The 15933-nt window shown below is 22.5% G+C and overlaps 1 protein-coding gene across 3 annotated transcripts in view; it reads right to left on the reverse strand.

Annotated features, from left to right (window-relative positions):
* The window catches only part of LOC112601473, a 107087-nt gene that overhangs the window by 61766 nt on the left and 29388 nt on the right, over positions 1-15933 (reverse strand). Inside the window, exon 1 of one of the 3 annotated variants that reach the window (XM_025349118.1) lies at positions 10017-10032. The exons of the other annotated variants lie outside the window; for them this stretch is intronic. The gene's annotated coding sequence lies outside the window, so the exon portion shown is untranslated. Of the gene's footprint in view, positions 1-10016; positions 10033-15933 lie in introns of those variants that run through there. 3 annotated transcript variants of the gene reach the window in all.

Genomic DNA, 15933 nt, shown 5'->3' on the forward strand with positions numbered 1-15933 from the left:
TGTAGCAATAAATTTAATTTAATTATGATTCTAAACAAGTAATATTCTTTCTGTATCATCAATGCTAATCACTTTCATTTAAATTCATAAATAGCAGTTGTATATTCATGCTATAATCGCCGTGAACATCTGTTTTAAATTTTTAATTATATTATGTATTTTAGTTTTGTACTGAGTTGCTCAGACCTATTTTTAGTTACTATAATATAATATTTAAATGCAAATTATGTTTAATTTCAGCATAAATTTACACATCAAAAAAAAAAAAAAAAAAGAGAACAAATTTAATATAGAACCATTAGATGTTAATAATATTATGTTAAATAATAATAGCATTGTAAAATAAATTTAAAAAACTTTACATTAAAATCAATTTCAAAAGTGTATTCCTAAATAACCCCGTTAAACGTTAATTTTCTTGAAAACTTCTCAAACTATCTTTTGGTGTAAATATAAAATATCAGTTCTGTATAGGTAACAGTATTTTATTTATTTCGAAGTTTGATTAAGTATTCACACACAAAAAAATATTTTTAATTTTTCGTTAAAAGAAGCATAAGTATTTAGAATTGGTTATCTCTATAAAAAAAAATGTTCATTTGTATTATGAAATGTATAATAAATATTATAAATGGTGAAAATAAAAGGAATTTAAAAATAAAAATGTTTATCTATCTGAAAAACCATTATTTAACAACATCGAACATATTATTATGATTTTGTGTATTTATTGAACTCGGTTAAAATGTTGTTAAAACAAATTATTCGTAAATATTAAATTTCATCGTTAAATTTAAATTTTTTGAATAAAAATATAAACTTTTTATACAAAAATTGTTCTAAAAAAATATCCATCTAAGTTTGTAGAAAAAAATGGTGTTGCCATAAAAAAAAAAAGTTATATTGTACACGCGCAATTTGTCTGAAAATGAATATTTCGGTACTACCTCTCATTCGCCAAAAACCCATTTTAATACAAGGTCACCCAACCGAAATATTTATTGGTACCTCTTATCGTGAACATATTGTATACAATTACATAAAAAGTATTTAATTTTAAATACAAATTCAATGTGGAAATATTTCAAATACGTTTCCAAGTTTTTTTGTCAATGTTTGAATACTTTTAATTAAATAAATTTAAGTACTCAAGATTTTATAACATAAATATATATATATATATATATATATATATATATATACTTATCGATACAATTTCTAAATGCAGAAAGTGTCTACGTACGTAAAAAAAAATATATTACAATTATTTAGTTATACTATTAAAAGTAGTATCGCGTGATACTTTTATAATATTTTATGTTAAAGTTTAAATAGTTTTTCTCATAATGAGAGTTTAACAAAATCAGTTTTCGGTCACTACTACTACACAATCTTAAGAATGCGATTATTGAATTTTTCAGCTTAAACCTGACAACTTGTATTGTTGTAGAAATTAAACGACCGTTTCTCTTTACAGTTGACACTGCATTGCATCATTTAAAATGCAACTTTTTAATCTTTAAACGTAACATTTTTTTAAATAATAATATAAATATGTAAAACCTATGAAAATCACTTTGCTATATATAGTAAGTGTCGAGTGTATTTCGTTATTGAGTAAGTAACTTAATAAATCTAATTTTAATTTAATGAAATCAATATAATCAGGCATGTATCCAACTAAGGAAGCTAAGGAGATTCAATTTCATTTTGGAATTAAATTATTAATATTGTTATCGAATATTATCTTTAATATTATTTGTTATCTATTATAAAAATGATTTTAAAAAAAAATATATAACCCTCTATTTCCGATTTTTATTTCACGCCCGAACATTACAATTGGCATTTAATGTTATTTACATACAAAGTAGATAATATCGTTTAGAACTATGAATTTATCGTATGATTAATAAAAAAAGTAATAAAATAAAATTTTTGATAGGTATTGTAAATAGTTGTTATTGAGTTATTAAATCTCGTTAAACAATTATGTACATACAATGTCAAAAATATGTTATTATGTATAATACTGTTTATAATTATATTTACCACCGATGTTAATAATCATAAAAGTAAAATTAAATTAAATTCGAACAGTTCCGTTTTATATAATTATTTATGTTATGGCGATTGAGTCGATTTATTAAGTAAAAAACACATGTTATAAGATACAATTTTTATAGAAATGCATTTGAATAATGAAATAAATCATTGTTACAGTGTATGAACAATACTATATTCGTACACGTTTATACACAATATTGAGATGTAAATTAATATCTTATTGATTTCATAAAAATAAGAAGAAAAATGTTTTTCCAATATGTCTTTTCCTTGTGTATTTATAGATTTCAGTTACAACACGACTTATATATATTTTTTGTTTTTCTTAAACAAATAAATGAATTTAATTTTTATTTGAGTCACGTCTGGTACACCAAATAATATAGTATCGGGCACTGCAAACAGCTGCAGTGTGCTAGAAGGCATGTGCCCCATTCATTTAGAGTCACTACTACAATGTCTCTATAATACTCCTCGTTTCTCTCAAACGACCACCCTAGACTACGATAGTTATTACGTTTTGATAATATAATGCACATACATTATATAAATACACCATATAATAAATATATACATATACTATACATATATACCTCCTATTCATAATATTCTATTCGTTCAAATAAGTATATATATATATATTAATAAATATATTATATAACTGCACATTATATTTGTCTATAAAATACTATTATTATATGAAACGCGAGTTCAAGTCCATTCCGTATCATATAAAATATAAAACTTTTAAGTTTTAAATAAACACATCTGATTATTTTCTATTGAAACAAATGAAATGTGCATTATTTTTTGTAAAATGAATTGGCTTTAAATGAAACTGCATGGTCACAGAACTACTTTTTTTGTTATATTCTAAAAACAATTAGATTTAAAAAATAAATTGAATGTTTTATATAAAAACTATGCACAGTTATAAATCAATAAAAGGCACATGTGAAACAATTGAATCAATGTTTTTATAAAAGAAAAATACGTATTTTCTTCATACAAAAATAATTATTATTAAAAAACAACATTTATTGACAACTCCGATACAATAGATATTACAGATATTAATTTATTAATTTTTTTTTTATTCACAACTGCACGAGTAGCTAACAGATAATCAATAGACTTATACGTTTTTAATAGGAATAATTAACGTATATCGAATTAATTATATTTTTTTTTACTTTGATATAATATCTAAGTAATATAATTATATCAAATATCATTTCAAATTTAAATATTAAAATACAGAATATATTATGAAGCTTTAAAAAAATAAAAACTATTCAAAATTATATTATGGTTTTGTTTAACAAGTTCCATCAGAGTTATTAATATTTTTGTAATATTAAGTAGGTATTTATCTGGTATTACTCTTTGATTTACATTTAAAATTTATTAGACATTTAATAAAATATGCTTAATTAGATACTTATTTAAAGAAAAAGAAAATGTTTGCTTGTATATTGTATTATTCATCTAGTATAATAAAAGAGATTAAAATTCTAAAAACGTATTTTTGACACTATAATACTTATTCAGTCGCGTATTGTATTTGTAAATTATATTACTTTATTCATATAACTCACTTATTTTGAATTAAAATTTACAACACAACTTTTTTTTTATCATCTAAAAGTATTATTTTCTTACTCAAAAATGTCTCATTTGTTGTAGTGTCTTTTGATCGATCGTAACATACATGTGTAGTTTTATTTGTCTTATGATTTATGTGTACAATAAAATCATTTTTTTGTAGTTTTGTATATGACCCATGTCACAGAAAATTACTTTTGAATATAGTAAAGCAATATGACTTTTTTATTTTGTCATTTATATGCAATCATATATGCATATTAAGATGTATTTGGTTATAGATATGAAAACATACAAAATAAAAAATAATAATTATTTTTGTTTAAATTAATTATGAAAACAATATTAAATTGTATTCGTATTATTATCAAATATATTGTTATATACTATAAGTCTATCTAAAAATTGGCTTTAATTATAAAATAGTATCTTTTTTAAAACATTTATTGAGTTTCTTTTTTCCATTATTTAATATATATAATTATAAATATGTAACATAAATGATTATTAATAATCTCTCTATTAATAATTCTAATTTTTAATAATTGATAACTATATAAATTTATTTTATAACAATAATAAAGGGAAAGTAACTGAATTATAAAAATAAAAATCAGTTTCAGTTAATTCATGTACTTCATTAAAAGTAGATAATTATAAAATAGAACCAATAACAACCAGTTCTCTTTTAGAAAAAAATTATTATTAATAAATAGGTATGTTAATTTTAATCAAGTACATAAAATAGTAATGTTATTAGTTATTTTTATATTTTATTATCTTATAATTATTTTAGAAACCAGAATTCTTGGGCTCCCACACGATTCTTTTTAGTGCGGCCCAGTACTCATATGTATATGAATTTAAATTCAATAAATAAAAAATAAAAATGTATATTAGTAAATTATATCAATGATTGTGATATCATAATTTTAGTTCTAACATATACAAATAAAAATCTTATTTTTTTGTATCATTAAGAATAATTAAAACTTTATTTTGTCTTAAAAAAGTATTGTAGTACATCATTGATAATATTATAAAATTTGAATATTTTTCATAACTCAAAATTTTTAGAAAAAACTGATAAAACTTTTGACCATTATTATTAATTTTTAGTCGATAAATAGTAATGTGTATCAAATAATTTAATTCTCAACTTACAACTTATCCACCTATGAGTAAATTATACTCAATCTGATTATAAATATAGCTATTTCCACATTAAACATTGGAATGTATTGGTGTTAAAATGATGGGGCTATGACTACAAATACACGAATACTTCAACACTCATATTGTGTATATGTATATTAGCTTCTATTGTGTATGGACATATATATCAAACAAAAACAAATATGGACCTTAAGCTGGATGATTTGATTAAACAACAATAAATTATTTTAACACGGTGAAATATATTTTATACATAGATTCTTCTGAAACCCCAACAATACTATTTAGCTAATGTATTTATATTTTTTAAAAACAAAAATTGTATGTTTCAAACTTTATATATAGCATAATACTACATTATATAGTGTCTATATATGCTTCATAATAATATTGTTAGCTGAAGAAAAGTGATCGTAGAAAGTTGTCTCATACTCGAGAAAACGCAACCGTAATATAATATGTATAATATTGTCTTCTCTTGAAAATTCCACCGAATGTTGTTATATCGATATATTGTTTTAGATATGTGATACGTTACAGAAATTACATGAATGATTTGAATAACTACAAAATGTTCACTCTAAACACTTTATTCAATATACAAGAACACAATGAATCAGTTTAAATATACGTATATAAATATTATATAATGAGGTTGTCTAGGACTGCACCAACTTTCTTTTTTTTTTTTGAATTATTTTGATAATTTTTATGAAAATAAAGTGTTAACGAAACAATTTAATTTTCGTCTTTTTGTTATTATACTATTTTCATTTAATAACACACACATGCTATTAGTGTAACTTCAAATTCTAACATGATTGGCAAAAAAAGGGTCCAACAGTTTTGTAATAAATTTTAAAGATAATACAATTTATTACATAGTATTAAATGTTATTCAAAGTTTATAAACTCAACTACATAAGTATACACTTTTTATGCATATTATTATCTAATGAAATTGTATTCTGATAAAATAAAATGACTTTTATAGTAACGTCAAACTCAATTTGTACGACGAGATCGATCTGCTTCAACTACCACCATGAACGGTAAGTACATTTAACCAGACTATCAAATGTATTTAAACTATTAATAGAAATATTCAGAATATACAGTTATATATTGTTTATAAATATATACTTCATATTCTGATCAAAATGTAACTGTTGGTTTTATAATTTTTTTTTTTTTGTGTGTGTCTGAAAGTACTTTTTAATTTAGTAAAAAGCTTCAATCATCAATCTTGAAGATGATTTTTATTTAATCGGATTTAACTTTTACTTTGAAATGAGAAGGAGCGATTAGTAGAAAAAAATAATTTTTTAGTAATTTAAAAGACAATTGAATAAAAATTAAGAAAAATGTGAATACTTTTACATAAAAATACAGTTTTTGACAAAATTAATATTTTATTTTTTTACTGTAATAATTTAAAAACTTCTATCTATATAGATTTGAAATTTTTACAAATTATGTAAAATAATAATTGTTTAAATCTTATGAAATGTTTATAATATTATAACTCTAATTAAACTATTTAGAGTCATTTGAATTTTTCTATTTATTTTTCATTTGTTCAACTTAAAAAAGTAAAGTATAATTATACATTGTTTGTTAATTAAAATGATGCTTAAAAATAATAAAAAGATATTCATATTATCATTTTAATTTGAATATTTAACATCATTTGTTAAAACCACTAAAATTAATAATCTAAAAATGAATTTAGTTTTTAATTTTTATACCTTAGGTTTTAAAATTATAATGCAAGGTTTTTCATATATTTTTTTTACCAGAATTAAAATAAAAAGTTTAACATGAAGCCACATTTTTTTATAAACTTTTACATACTTATTACAATTTCTTACTTTATAACAAGCTATATTTGACTCCTAATAAAAAAAATTTATGGTTTTTTTATAAAACGATAGATTTTTTTTATTAAATACAATATTTTGATTATCTAAATAAGTTAATTTTTAGTTATTTTTTTGTTTAAAGTTAAATTACTAAATAATTTATATAAGTTTATTTTTAATAACAATAGGCAGTAAATTTTAATTGGTCAAAACTAGTTACTATTTATATATGTCTCATATGTCATTATGATATATTGTTGTTTACTAAATACACCAGGCTAATTTAAAAAAATTGCACTGTGATACGTTTTGGATTATTTATTTTACAATATTTTATTTTTTCATTTATATAAAATAAATATTTTGAAACATAGAAGCTTTTTATATCTGTTATTTGAACAGACTAAGAATTATTAAATCAGATTTTAGTCTCTAGAATTTTATAAATATTTTAAAATAATAATGTATCTTACGCCATCTGAGAAACAAAATCAAATTAACCAATCTGACCACTTCAAATAACAATATTTTAATAGTAAGCGACTCATTCAGCGCTTTAATAGCATTCCAAAATCCCTTATCAACAAATGAAATAACCCAAGACATTCAAACCGAATTATATTCTACAAAAAAATATATAGAATTTTTGTGGGTATCAGCTCACGCTGGCATTAATGGTAACGAGATGGCTGAAAAGTCAGCAAATACAGCGACTAAAACCATATTGCACCCAACAATCACCAATATATCGACTAACAACATAAATATATCCATTAGAAATAAAATAAATATGACATGGCAAAGTTTCTGGGACTCCGTACCATCGTCCAACAAATTAAAAAAAAAAGAAAATGGTTCTAAATAAACTAAAATAAAGCCGATGCATGATTTTAACTATAAATTTTATTTAACTATAGTATGAGGACATGTCTATCCCCAATAAAAAAGTCTACAACGACTTAAATTTACGTAATAATTATTAAAACACATAGCCTATGGCAATAATAAAATGTTAACATCAAATTGACTATATTGTACATTGTTTAAAGGTTTTTTATTAGTATTATTTAATATCACACCATTTCATTTAAATAATATTATTTAACTCTTTAAATTACTACACTACTCATAGTTGTACCTATACATAATACATTATAAGTCAGCACAATACATTCCTTTAACGTGAATGTAAATCAAATGCGATTACATTGTATATGTAGATTGTATATATAACAATATTTTAATACTCTATATATATATACGTAAATATGCATACAAATAAAATATTTGTCTCAAGATACGATTTTATGATTATTCAGACGTGAGTCGTGTATGAGCACATAGTATATTGTATATTATATAGTATACATATACATATATAAGTTTTTTAAGAGCTTTGCAGCAGACTCTTTTAAATTTTAGTACTTGGATGGCATGAGTTTAATGTCCTATATAAAACTTTTAATATTGTATGTCGGGACTCGGGACATTGAGGGTAATCGTTTTAATAATTTCAAAAAACTTTTTTTTTTAATCGTGAGTTAGGCATATATTTTTTTGCGAGATTCTTTTGCGCACTATTATTGCAATTTCTTCATAAGATGACGTGCATATGAATTTTTATTAAGTTTTATAGTATTTTATAGTAAATAATCGTTTGTTTTTAACATGTGTTGTACGTCTGAAATAATAAAGGACAAACAGTTTATGATATAAATTAAAATTTGTTCTATGTTCTAATAATAAATTTATATTACATTATTAGTTATTCCATATTTTTTAACATACGTAACGTATTCGTTATTTTTTGAACACCCTTTGGAGTAGATGATTGTCAAATGATATATTTTGCTAAAAATTAATCGACACATCGATATTATAATTTGTTATAATATGCTACATATATGATAATGTATGGTATATGTCATCGCATTTGGATAAAATATTAAATAATTAAACAAGTTTGTAGATTGATAATAATATGTATTTCGAGTTTACTTAAATTTGTAGTAAATAAAAATATCATACTAACATGCAATATACATCTATGCGTTTGATGTATTATAATACATGATCTATTATGACTTATCGGCTTTTAATAAATTTTAACATGCGAAAAATTACAAAATCAGTGATAACTGATAACACGAATAAATTACACGTACTTAATTGTTATTATATATTGGGTTACACATAATAATAATTTAACTAAGTATATACTTAAAAATATAAAGGTAATGCATAATTTATATTAAAAAATATAATCGATAAAATTTTCTACTTGGATGACTAATAAAAATTAGAAATGAACGGTTTACAATCGAAAAAAAATGGTTGGATTGAGATCGTTCTATTGATAATATATATATATATAAATTTTTAAATGTTATAACAATTGTAACGTACTCTATTAAATAAATTATAGGGTAGCAGTTGCGTTAGCAAGTTTAATAATAATAAATAATAGTTTATAGGTATAATATTGGCACACTAGTAATAATGGTTAACGAGTAATCGATATATTATTATCTTAATTTAATGTTATTGAGGTAGTTACAAGTTCTTTCAGTCATATATTACTATCATATCAATAAAACTAAATAAATAAATGTGGTTTGTATGCCAAAAACATTCACAAACGATTCAACACGGCATTGAATTCGATAAACCTTTATTAAAGCGTTGAAGAAATTTAAAATTTTTTTTTCTTTTTTTAATTTATATTCTTACGTACAATAATTATATATAATCATTCAAATTAAAGTTTATTTCATACAAAAGTATATTATTTTATCTATACGAATAAATACTAACAATTAATATCCATTTATCGGTTTAAATAATCAATTATAACTTATTTATATCAACGCTTGGCTTACTTATATTATATGTGATTTTAAAAATTATTTGAAGCGTAAGAACTTGAAACCCTACGATCATTATACATAATTCGTCGTTGAAAAACCACTGCGCGATTTATGATGGAACTATTCTATCTTAGTCTACGTGTAAACTAATACTATACTTTTCTATCGCTAGTAAACAGTAAATCATAATTTGGAAAACTGTATAGTAACAAGTTTCAAATAGCACATTACGTGATTGCCAAGTTTTTTTTCAACCAAGGTGTTTTTCAAATTTTCCAAATCTAACTACATTATAACACGAAAACACAATAAATTCTAATTTATAAAAATGGTTGTAGAAATGTAATAAAATATATATTTCTACAAAGAACTTATAAATAATTAAAATGATTGTCACTAAGGAATAAATGAATATAATTTTTAATTTCATCCATCCTACCTTGACATACCACCCAAGCATCCAACACGTAATTCTCGATAAACGATCACCATGTATTATTAGATCAGATGTAATAAAGACTCTATTTGCCACTGTATAAAACTTATAGTAAAATACACATATGTGAACGCAACGTGAAAACGGTAGGTTATAGATCAATATACGCACTGAATTCACCACATACGCAACCGCTGAAGCAAAACGAAAAACTGTAAACAGAATAAAACTTCAAATGAAAAAATTGAACGAGAATTTAAGATGAAAGTGAAGAAAACGACTGCATGATAACGGTTATAACTTATAATATATGGACCAACGGAAAATAGCATAGTTATCCGCTCGCCACAATAACCGTACCTAAACAATATGCTCAGCAGTTGGACCATAAAACATGGTATTGTTATGTTTAGTGGTTGGACCGTTCAGGTTTAGAATCTCACCGGATATCGTCCTTTAGCTTAATAATGAATTTGTGAATTATAATAATGGTATACATATCAATTCACGGCCGTGCAAACACCAGCAACCACAGTAAGCTTGATCAAACCGACTGCCGTACGGTATAATTTTATGGAGCGGATTACAGTAATATGTTCTATCAATTATCAGTATATAATTATTGATGAGACTAGGGACTTTTTGCCATAAAAATACAAACATTTATGTTCTAAAAAATTTCCAAATACGCAAAAACACTTAGGTAAATAAAATATAAACGTCTAATCAACGTGTCTATATTATATATATATATATATATATAAAATTCCTAATGATAATAACTAACTAGTAAATAATAAATTAAATAGTTTTTTTGTATGAAAATAAAAATTGATTTTATATTACAATTTGTACGAAGTATGATTCCATTAACACTAATTGATTCTAATTGATTCAAGTATTCAATGTACAACTCATTAAAAACAACAATTCTGTGTATGTATACGTATATGATATTTGTGTTTATTAAAAAAAATATACACCATACTTGACATAAATTGATTATACAATTTCTGACGAAAACTAAAAATTGAAATTTTACCTGTATATTATAATGTATAATTAATGTATTTTTGAAGATATGTATTTCAGTTCTTTGTTTTTTTTTTTTTTAAATTTCAAGAAAAACTGTATATCAATTTCAAATTTTAAGCGGAATAAATATGTACTTAAAATTAAAATATAATAAAATAGGCACTAGAATGTTAAAAATTAGTTATCTATAAACTTCTAGTACATAAATTTATCGAAAATCTATCTCCATCCCTATTTATTGCTATCTAATTGCAGTCCACAATATATCAATATCTGACTTTTCACCATCACCATCCATAAAATCATTTCAAATATGAGGTGAAAATATCTCGAAAATCTGGGATTTACCTTAAAAAAAAAAATTTATATGACTTTTTCATCGAGTATTAATCATAACCACAATATTTTGTTGAGAAGAAAAATAAAGGAGTGGAATGTGGGTCATGAATCAAAGTTATACTTACGAATAAGATATTTTATAAATATAATTTACATTCTGTAAAAAAAGAAAATAGGTACCTGTAGCTTATCATGTCGAAGAGAATTAGTTTATTGACCTATCCGTTACATACTAAATTTTGTTAGATATACACAATATATTTAGTTATTGTATTATTTTGTCTCGCAGATTATAAAATTGTCTTAAAAGAATATAACATATTGTGTGAAATTGTGCTATTCATATAAGATAATCAAAGTTACTGAAGAATCATATAGCCCGTATAGATAGACGCAATAACCAATAATTAGATACAAATATTGAAATAGTTTCTACATCAACTTCAACATGACAAGATGTACTTTCTGTTTTATGAAGATTATGTGCTGGATAGTTGTTTGTAACGGTAATATTTACATCAAGCCCTTACATAATTTATAGACCCTTATATTGTATGAACAACAATATTACATATTATACCTCTATGAACCTTATGTATTATTACATTAATTGTATAATAATATATGGGTTGTGTATATTTTAGAGGTTTGGAAATGTATCCAAATAAATCCTTGTTAAAATAGTCACGTAATGCATAAATAATAAGTTTAATAATTTTACAACATTGTAGCAATATATAATATATATATATATATGAATTACCAGATAAGTTCTTGTAAGTGTAATAAATTTCAATAAAATAATTTGAAGCTTGTATTTTATTTTGACTAAGCGCTAAATTATACCTACTACTATTATTTTTTAATAATAATAATATATCTATATAAAAAAATAAAATCCAAAATTTTATGTTCTCTATTTTAATACAATAAACTAATAATAATACTAATAATAATAATAATAAATAACTAAATAAATAAATTAAAAAAATGTTGATAAATAATTGTTTCAATTGATTAGAAATTAGTTAATATCATTTTTTATCATAATGTATTTTGTCCATATTTTTAGAACATAGTCAACTATAACCTTAACTAAATGAACGTACTTTGAGAGTTTTACATTCTATATGAGTTGCTGTGTGTATTAACTGGATTTAACTACGTGTATAAAAAAACAGTTATTGAGTACAAAAGTAGTTTCAATAATTAAATTAAATTTAATGACTTATTAATATGTTTTCTAACATATAAATCGGCCAATAAAATACCACTACTAAAATTTAAAATAAAATAGAAATTATTTTTATTTAATTATAGAAATAATAAATGTTTGTAGTTATTTTATTAACTATAAATAATATTATTAATTATTATTATTTTAAAGTTGTAATACACGTGTATTACGCGATAATAATAGGTATATTATAGTAGGTACTACAATATTACTCATTATGTTAATACAAAACAATTTTTCTGTACGTAAACTGTATTAATATTGAATTATAACAGAGTTCCCATTAATTTAAGAATAATATTGTACTACTTTCTGTTATACGTACACAATACACACAGTGTAAATTGGGAAGTGCATGGTTGGAAATATTATTTTTAATTCAATAATTCAAATATTTATATATATATAATATTATAAAAGTATTTTAAAACCAATTTTTTTATAAAAAATGTACTATTTAGTCAATACATTGAATTTAATTAGTTCATTATAAAGGTATAGATGTATAGTATTATATCATTAATTTTGCAATATATTATGGAGTGCAAACATAAATAAATATTAATCTAGTATTTGAACATGTGTAATATAATAGTTAGATAAAATTGATCAAGATATAAATACTCTATTACAATATAAATTATTTACCGAACACAATAATTTATCTAAAAAAAAAAAAAAAAAACTATTTTATATAAATAGCTTATTTACCTAAATTAAAATACCTTTTTTTTACTAAAAAAAAAAGGTAAGTTAAGCTATGTTTAGCTTTATTTTTATCCATAAACAACTTTTTGATATTCGATATACGTACAAAGATTAGGTTATAAGGTTAGATATTAACGGTTTAATGGTCAATTTTTTTATTTAATTGTTCAACTTCTAATTAGTCAACATTTTAACTAACATAATATATATATTAATAAGGTAAATAATTTATTGTAACAATTAAGCTTTTTCTAATTTGTTCAAAAAATAAATACTTTAGTTAAAATAATGTTAGTACACATTTTAATTTAAAATAATATAATATAAAATATAATTAATTATTCATTATTTTATCAAAATAATGCTCAATATTGTAGATTCGGTTGTTTTTCAGACAAAAACACATACGTATTATGCACACTATATTATTGAATTATGTATAAAAAAAAAATATCTTGTTTTTACTCAAAACGCTTGTGTAACGTGTACGTACATATACAAATATACGAGTAAATATGTGTACTTCATCTATATATTATAATATATAATAATATATTGTTAATACTTTAAATCAATAATTTATCAAAACATTTAAATATTATCTATTACTTTAACAGTAGTCATTAATTAATGATTGATATTATTATAATCATTAAAAACGAGTTTTTTGTTTGATAACTAAAACATTATAATTAAACCGTGATAAAGGAAATAATTTACGACCAGATAGGTACGTTTAATATAATATTCCCTTATGGGCTTTTAAGTTAGTAAGCTATTCACAATATTATAACTAACTATTGCAGTTAATAGTATTTATTATTGTGGGACTGTCGTATTTATTGAACCCATTGAATCATCTAATAGTTGATAATATATATTTTTATAAATCATCAAGTATAATATGTACCTATCAAAATACAATTTCTAACTACAGCTATACTTCTATTTATATCTACTGATGAAAGTAATATACTAAAATTACTTTTCATTTTTGTTATTACAATGTAAATATAATTTTAACTTAAGTTATTCGTTTTTCAATTTTATAAATAGAGTTTTCGTTTTAAAATATGTAAATATGTTTTTATATGATAAGTTTTATTTAAATACTTAAACAAAAATAAAAATATATTTCTAGATTTTATACTCGAGTTATTTGTTTTCAAATAGTTTTATTTCTTGTATAATAAATACATATATCAAGGTAATTAATAATAGATTCCCGCAAATACTATTAAGACTATTATTATATAATCTTTTATATAATTTTCGATCCAAAAAATATCTGAAAAATATTTTTATTTCAAAAGCATAAAATCAAAAATAATTCGTTTTACAATTTGAAAGCAGTATTAAATGATTATTCACGAGCTTAAAGGTAAGGAGGGCAATAACATAATTTTCATCTTCAGTTGGAAAAAGTAGACACTGAGGTTATTATACAAATTAATAACGATTTCTGCAACAACAATAATGTATACGTATACACTGATGTGTACACGCATGATGGGGCCAATACTCGTATTTAGGGATTTATGTATAAATATATAACTAAATACATAGTACGATAGCGTCAAGGAAAATGGTGTTTATATATAATATTCCTGATAATTTTATGGACATGTAAAATCTACCAACAATGAAAGCACATGGGTAACGATGGATAAAGGTACATATACGATTCAATATAACAGACGGAAAAATATAAAAAAATCGTATGGGAAATAAAGAATATGATAATATTATAAATATATGGTACACTGTGTAATAAATAATACGTAGATTTTTTATAGATTCTCTTCAACTAAAGAGAATAAGGAAAATTTCGAAATATCGTTTATAATAATATACTCTTATCGTATAATACGTGACTTCGAATACTTGTATTATTTATACCGTCCTGGTGATAAACAATTTTTAAAATATTTTTCAATATGAAAAAAGAGAAAAAATACCTCTTTGTATACTATTTACTACGCCACTTTTGTACCGTTGCCAATACGTTTCTACGACAATGCCGTAACTTTTCACAACGAAAAACAACAATGAAAACTATACTGAAAATGTTTAGATTATTAAAAAAAAAAAAAAACAAAAAACGAAATATCTACATACCTACAGTTATACAATATTGGGTATATTATCCAAATTGCATTAGAATTCCGAAGGTAAATACTTAGTTTCAAAACCAATCCATGCGTAATTAATAGTAGAATAACTCTAAAATCACTACTCGATTGCCTACTTTTTCCAAATCGTATTATATTTTTTTTTCTTTAGAATTTCACAATGGTGGAAATTTAATTATATCAGGATTCAATTTTATTAATATTTAATAATCTAATGGTTGTTGACATGTACTTACGTGAAGGTGCAATCAATAACGGCATCAATAACAAAACCTTTAATAGGCTTTTTAGTCTATTATTAAAACATTTTTTTCTTTAACCTTATTATTTGTATACTTTATTTTTTTTTTATTACTTTGTCTACTATTACACGTGAGTCGAATTTTGAGCTGTAAAATATAATTTCAATGGTTAACGTTTTCGACACGAGTTTGTTTATTTAGGAACTTATAATGTCTGTTCCATCTTG

This window comes from Melanaphis sacchari, unplaced genomic scaffold (genome assembly GCF_002803265.2).
Source record: "Melanaphis sacchari strain LSU unplaced genomic scaffold, SCAv2.0 Contig79_pilon_pilon, whole genome shotgun sequence".
Classification (NCBI taxonomy): Eukaryota; Metazoa; Arthropoda; class Insecta; order Hemiptera; family Aphididae; genus Melanaphis; species Melanaphis sacchari.